Source organism: Arachis ipaensis, chromosome B2, assembly GCF_059453495.1.
Source record: "Arachis ipaensis isolate K30076 ecotype BB chromosome B2, ASM5945349v1, whole genome shotgun sequence".
In the NCBI taxonomy this organism is placed as follows: Eukaryota; Viridiplantae; Streptophyta; class Magnoliopsida; order Fabales; family Fabaceae; genus Arachis; species Arachis ipaensis.
The window spans coordinates 10,561,403-10,567,402 of record NC_142437.1 but is presented as its reverse complement, the minus strand read 5'-3'; the positions used below and the strand labels follow the sequence as shown (position 1 = coordinate 10,567,402).

General features: G+C 35.9%; 1 pseudogene; it reads left to right on the top strand.

The window, feature by feature from the left end:
• Nucleotides 1-2,308: 2,308 nt before the first annotated feature.
• Nucleotides 2,309-5,683, top strand: LOC148573019 (uncharacterized; annotated as a pseudogene).
• Nucleotides 5,684-6,000: the final 317 nt, after the last annotated feature.

Sequence of the window (6,000 nt, the reverse complement as noted above, 5' to 3'; positions counted from 1 at the left end):
TAAACCCCCCTCTCATATTGTAACTCGAATGCTGAGCCATATTTGCCTGAATAAACGACTCTGGTTTTCAAAATCTGTCCCACATGTTTTCATGAGCTAACGAAAGAGCTTCTAATTCACCTACTGAGATACTAACAGGTCGTGCAACCACTGAGGTAAGCACTGGAGCGTATTCCTCGGTTAAACAGTTTAAAATCGTATTCACATTACCACTTTCACGTATCGGCTCTCCAACCGAAGCCAAGGCATCAGTTGTTCCTTTCAACACTAACACATAGTCATGTACAGAGGCTTCAATCCAAATGCTACTTAATTTGTGTTTTAACTGCATAGTTTTTGCCCTAATTTGATATGAGAAATGATCGTCTAACATTTTCTACACTTCAAATGCATAAACGTAACCGACCATTCAATTCTTCGGTAGCTGTGACCTGTACTGGAATGTGCTCTCCAATAATATGATGAATCAGATCATGACCTTTAATTGTAGACTCTGCCTGATCCTTCCATTGAAAAAAATTGTCACTATTGAGCTTCATTAAGATAGGGAAAGAAGTGAAGTTTAGGGCCATTGACGAATTTGATGTCACTAGATTCGGTTCTGTATCCATAGAAGTAAAGTGATTTGTCTCAATTTTGAACATCCAAGTGTTCATTAAAATGCCGCAAAAGAAAAAGACGCCATAATCACCTTGAAGATCTTCAAGATTCCTTCAATAAAACAACAATAAACTCTGATACCATAAAGAGGTACCAGGCTTAAAGGGAAGAAGAAACATAAAAAAAAATTGTAAAACTCTTTTAATAGAAACATAATACACTATCAAAAGAAACATAAAAAAAAAATTGTAAAAAGAATATAAAAAATTAACAAAAAAAAAACATACAACATGTAACAAAAAGAAACATCGATCCAAAATCATTATAGAAAAAATTTGAACCTATTAAAAAAAGTCCAAAATCTAAACACAATAAAAACTCTTTTAATTATAGTAAAAAAAGAACACATCACTTCGGATGTTTCTTATACATGGATTTCGAATATTTAAATTTTAGAAATTTCGAATGCTTTTTTGAGAATGTATAATAAAAAATAAATAAAAATAAACTATTAAAAAAGAAGATATCATTTTAGATGTTTCTGACGTCTGGATTTCGAATGTTTAAATTTTAGAGACTTCAAGTGTTTTTTTAAATGTAGAATTAAAAATAAATAAAAAGAAACTATTAAAAGCGAAATCATCATTTCGAATGTTTTCTTTATCTAGGTTTCAGATGTTTACATTTTAGAGGTTTTATATTTTTTTCTGGAAATATATATTAAAAAGTAAATAAAAATAAACAATATCTTTGGATTTCATTTATTTAAATTTTAGATGTTTTTTTTACGATTTTGATTTTTCAATAATTTTAAATGTTTTTTTGTTAAATTTTATATATTTTTAATAATTTTAAATAAATTTTTTTCAATATTTTATTATAAAATTGATTGATTTATTATTAAAATAATGGTTAGAGAAAATGTTGGTTATCTAAGACTTTTTCTTAAATTTATAATCTTTTTAAAATTATACAGAGACTATTTAACCATCATTACTACTAATAGTTGAAACTTGGAACATGAAAAAAGCAATCAAAATTCAAAAAGTTTGATGGGGATCACATGCATGCGTTTTTAAGTTCTCATGCATGATTGTGATATTAATATTTTTGGTTTGATGGGTAGAAAAGAGCTCTGTATATAATGTGGTGGGGCATGCAGTCTCAATATGATAATGGTCCATTCAAGTGTTAATTTAATTACTTCCATTCAATTCACTATTTCTTGTTCAATAATGGTAGTTGGCACTGTTTAAATTTATTACAATTTATGCAGCATTTAAATTTTCCCACCTCATCCAGCCATATTTTCTTTAATTTTTCTTTACGTCATACTTATAATTAATGTATATACTCTTATCATCACCATTGCTCTATGTATAAGGAAAATGTTAAAAAACGTGAGGGATAATATAGTTTTTATATATAGCTATATAGTTCATATAGTAGGCCTAAATAATGCTAGAATTTAATTACATATATTTGAATAGAACCATAGAGTTATAACCAATGTTTCTTTGTTTTTGGTACTTTTTGGTGAGAAAGCAATTAAGCTAAGAGTTAGAATGTGAAAAATGAAAAACGTACCATAATTACGATATAAGTTCTTCATAAACTGTAATTCCCTAATAACGCAAGTGAATTCAGCTAAATTATTATATTGGATAAGCAGGAAATAATAGTCTGACTGATGGCTAAAGAAAGCTCTGCCAAGGTTTCCACTCAAGAGGAAGATTTGAAAAAGCGTAGCACTAAGAAAGTCAAGACTCGTGATGATGTTGATCTAAATCAACCTAGTGAGTGCATGGACATTGCTGGGCAAGAACACGACGTTGAGAGGTTGTCAAAAATCTCGTATAAAAAGTCTCTTCTAACATCGCCTGGCCTTAGTCCGGGAGGTGACACTATGGCCATGGATGGCATTGATGAGAATGCTCCTAACCCGGAGGATCAATGGTATATTGATGCTGAAAAAGAAGATCTCGGCGAAAAACCATTTGATCCTTGCCCTACGATTCCAGTGTCGAAAGAATAGTTTGATGAATGGTGCAAGCCTTGGCGCAATGCGCTCATCGTCAAAGTCCTAGGCAAACGTGTGGGATTGGGATTCATTGAACAACGTCTCCGAAGGGATTGGGCCAAGAAAGGTAATATAAATGTGATTGATATGGATCGTGATTATTTTCTTGTTCATTTTTCAGATGAGGCGGATTACTCGCATGCGCTGTTAGAGGGGCCATGGATGATTGCCGGGCATTACCTCATTGTGCAATGATGGAGGCCGTTCTTTCTGAATTCTGAGAATCAAGTTAAAAAAATTGCAGCATGGATTCGTATTCCTAATCTTCCAATCGAACTTTATAATCCTCGATTCTTGTGGCGTGTGGGGTCGGCCATTGGTCAAATGCTCAAAATTGATCGTACTACTTCCATTCACTCTAGAGGACGATTTGCTCGCATCTGTGTTGAGATTGATCTGGCAAAACAACTTGTACCACGTATTTCGGTGTTGGGTAGTGAGTTAAACATTGAGTATGAAGGGCTCTACCAGATTTGTTTCAATTGCGGCAGATATGGACACCGTATGGACCAATGTGGTGAGACGGTGGTGGAACAGGTGGAGACACAGAAGGTGGAAAACGTCGACCAGAAAGCAGATTCAGGCGACAATCAAGCAATTGATGATAACCAAAATAGAAGTTTCACGGATTTTGGGATTCAGCATGATACTCGGCCTAATCAAAATCCCCCAAATTTTGGCCCTTGGATGATGGTGAGAAGACAAAATGAAAAGAAAAAGGCAATTAGTTCTAACGAAAAAGGAGGGAATATTCATGAAATTAATAGAGGCGAAAAATTAGCACCTGAAGATATTGTTGAAAGTATAGAGGAAGGAAGAGGATCACGCTATAATATCCTATATGAGGAAAATCCGCAGGATGTGGAAGTACATGCTATGCATGTTGATAGTGAAAAATCAATTAATAACACACAAGATGGGCTTCAAGCTGCCAAGGCCCATAACAATGTTGAAAAAATCCAACCCATATACAAGAAGATCCTGAAACTAGGTGCTGGAAAAAACCCTCAAGGAATTAGAAAACCAAATCATGGGCTAATTGGGCTTAAGCCCAATGAAAAAGGTAACAAATTGAAAGCCAAAATGTTGGAACAATCCTTACCCAAAGCTAAAGAGCATATCAACGAAGCTTCCTTAGTGATTCACAACAAGAAGAATTCCGAAATGGAAGCTATGGAGTTGGTGATGTTGGAACATATGCGGCGCCTCCAAGATGATCAAAGAGAAGCTTTTGAAATCTCCAAACGGATGCAATCACCTCTTGAAGCTCATGAGGTAAGAAATAATTTTTTAATTCAAAATTCCTCTTCTTCGATGAGACCGCCAGACCCAGGGAGTGGCGTGGCTTTAAATTCCAATAAGCAAACAAGTCCAACCTTGGAGAATCCAAGTAAGAATCAATTGAAAGATGGGAAGTCTTCCCATGAAAGCGCTGGTTTGGTACTTGGGACTCAACCCAGAAATTAATCTCGGTCCTCAATGACCCTCCCCATATTTTTGTTATGATGAATATTATTTGTTGGAATTGTCGGGGTGCTGGAGGTAAGTCTTTTCATTCTCTTATTAGAGATATGCGAAAGGAATATGATGCTCATTTTATTATCTTGCTTGAAACCCATGTGAGTGGTATGAAAGGGAAGAAAATCAGAGATAAGATGGGCTTTGACGGGTCTTTTATTGTTGAAGCCGTTGGCCATTCTGGGGGTATTTGGTGTTTATGGGATGCAGGTATTTGGGATGTTGTTGTTCTGGATTATAGTCATCAACTAGTTCATCTTCAAGTCTCTTGCAACAATTCAGATTCTTGGCTTCTCTCTGCTTGTTACGGGAGTCCTCAACGAGCTACCAGGAGATCTTTGTGGAGTAATATTCGTTCTTTGGCTGATAATACCATTTTACCTTGGTGTCTTTTAGGTGATTTTAACGCTATTTTACATGATCATGAAAGGCAGGGCGATTCTTCCAGAGTTATTTCGGGTGCTTGCAATGAGTTTTAGAATTGTGTGTCGGATTGTGGTCTGATTGATTTAGGATTATTGGTTGGCCGTTTACATGGAAGAGAGGTAATCTTGTAGAGAGACTTGATAGAGGTTTGAGCAATCTCAATTGGCAGCTTAAATTTCCTGAGGCTTATCTGAAGCACCTTCCCCTTCTCAAATCAGACCACTCTCCCATATGTTTGAAGTTTGCTGCTGATCCTTCTCCCAACAGAGGAAAGAGGCCTTTCAGATTTCTTGCTGCTTGGTTATCCCACCCTAATTTTAATGAGTTAGTTCATCAATCTTGGCATGTGAAAAACTCTTGGACAGAAGGACTTCTTAATTTCAAAAATTCTCTTAAAGAATGGAACTCCAATGTTTTTGGGGACATTTGGAAAAGGAAAAGCAAGATCCTGCGAAGACTTCAGGGCATCACCAATAGCCTAAGTTACAGCAGTAATTCTTTCTTTGAAGAACTTCAAGTGCAACTTTGGAAGGATTACGAGGAAGTTCTAGCCCATGAAGAGCTCCTTTGGTACCAGAAATCTAGATGCAAGTGGATAGAGTTTGGAGATAGAAATACAAAATTCTTTCATGGATCAACTATGGTTAGGCGGAGGAAGAATAAAGTTCGTTCTCTTCTAGATGATGGTGGTATATTAATTACTGATAAGAATACTTTGGAGAGTATGGCCTTTTCTTTTTACTCTAACTTGTATATGGATTGCCTCCCTGAGTGCCCTTTTGTTCTCACTAATGATTTTCCTACTCTTTGTGAGGAGGACCGAAACAGAGTGGGAGGAGATATTTCTAATATGGAGATTAAAGAGGCAGTTTTTGCTATGGGCAGCTTTAAAGCACCAGGAAGGGATGGTTTACAAGCTGTCTTTTATCAGAGCCAATGGGATAAAGTCGGGTCTGATCTTTGTACACTTATACATCGTATTTTTCATGAGCCTGAGAAAGTTCAAGAGATCAATGAAACTCTTATTACTCTTATTCCTAAGGTGGAACCTGTCACTAGCCTCAAGCAAATGAGACCAATCAGTTTATGCAATGTCTCCTACAAAGTTGTCACTAAAGTCCTTGCTAACCGTATTAGAAACCTCATGGAAAAGTTAGTCAAACCCACACAGTGCAGTTTTGTTCCTGGCAGACATAGCTCAAATAATATCATCAATGCTCAGGAAGTCATTCATACGATGAGAAGCAAGAAGGGTCCAAAAGGGTGGATGACTATCAAGATTGACTTGGAAAAAGCTTATGATAGAATCAAATGGAGCTTTGTTAGAGATACTCTTTTGGAGGTTGGTTTCCCAAATCATATTATCAAGCTCATTA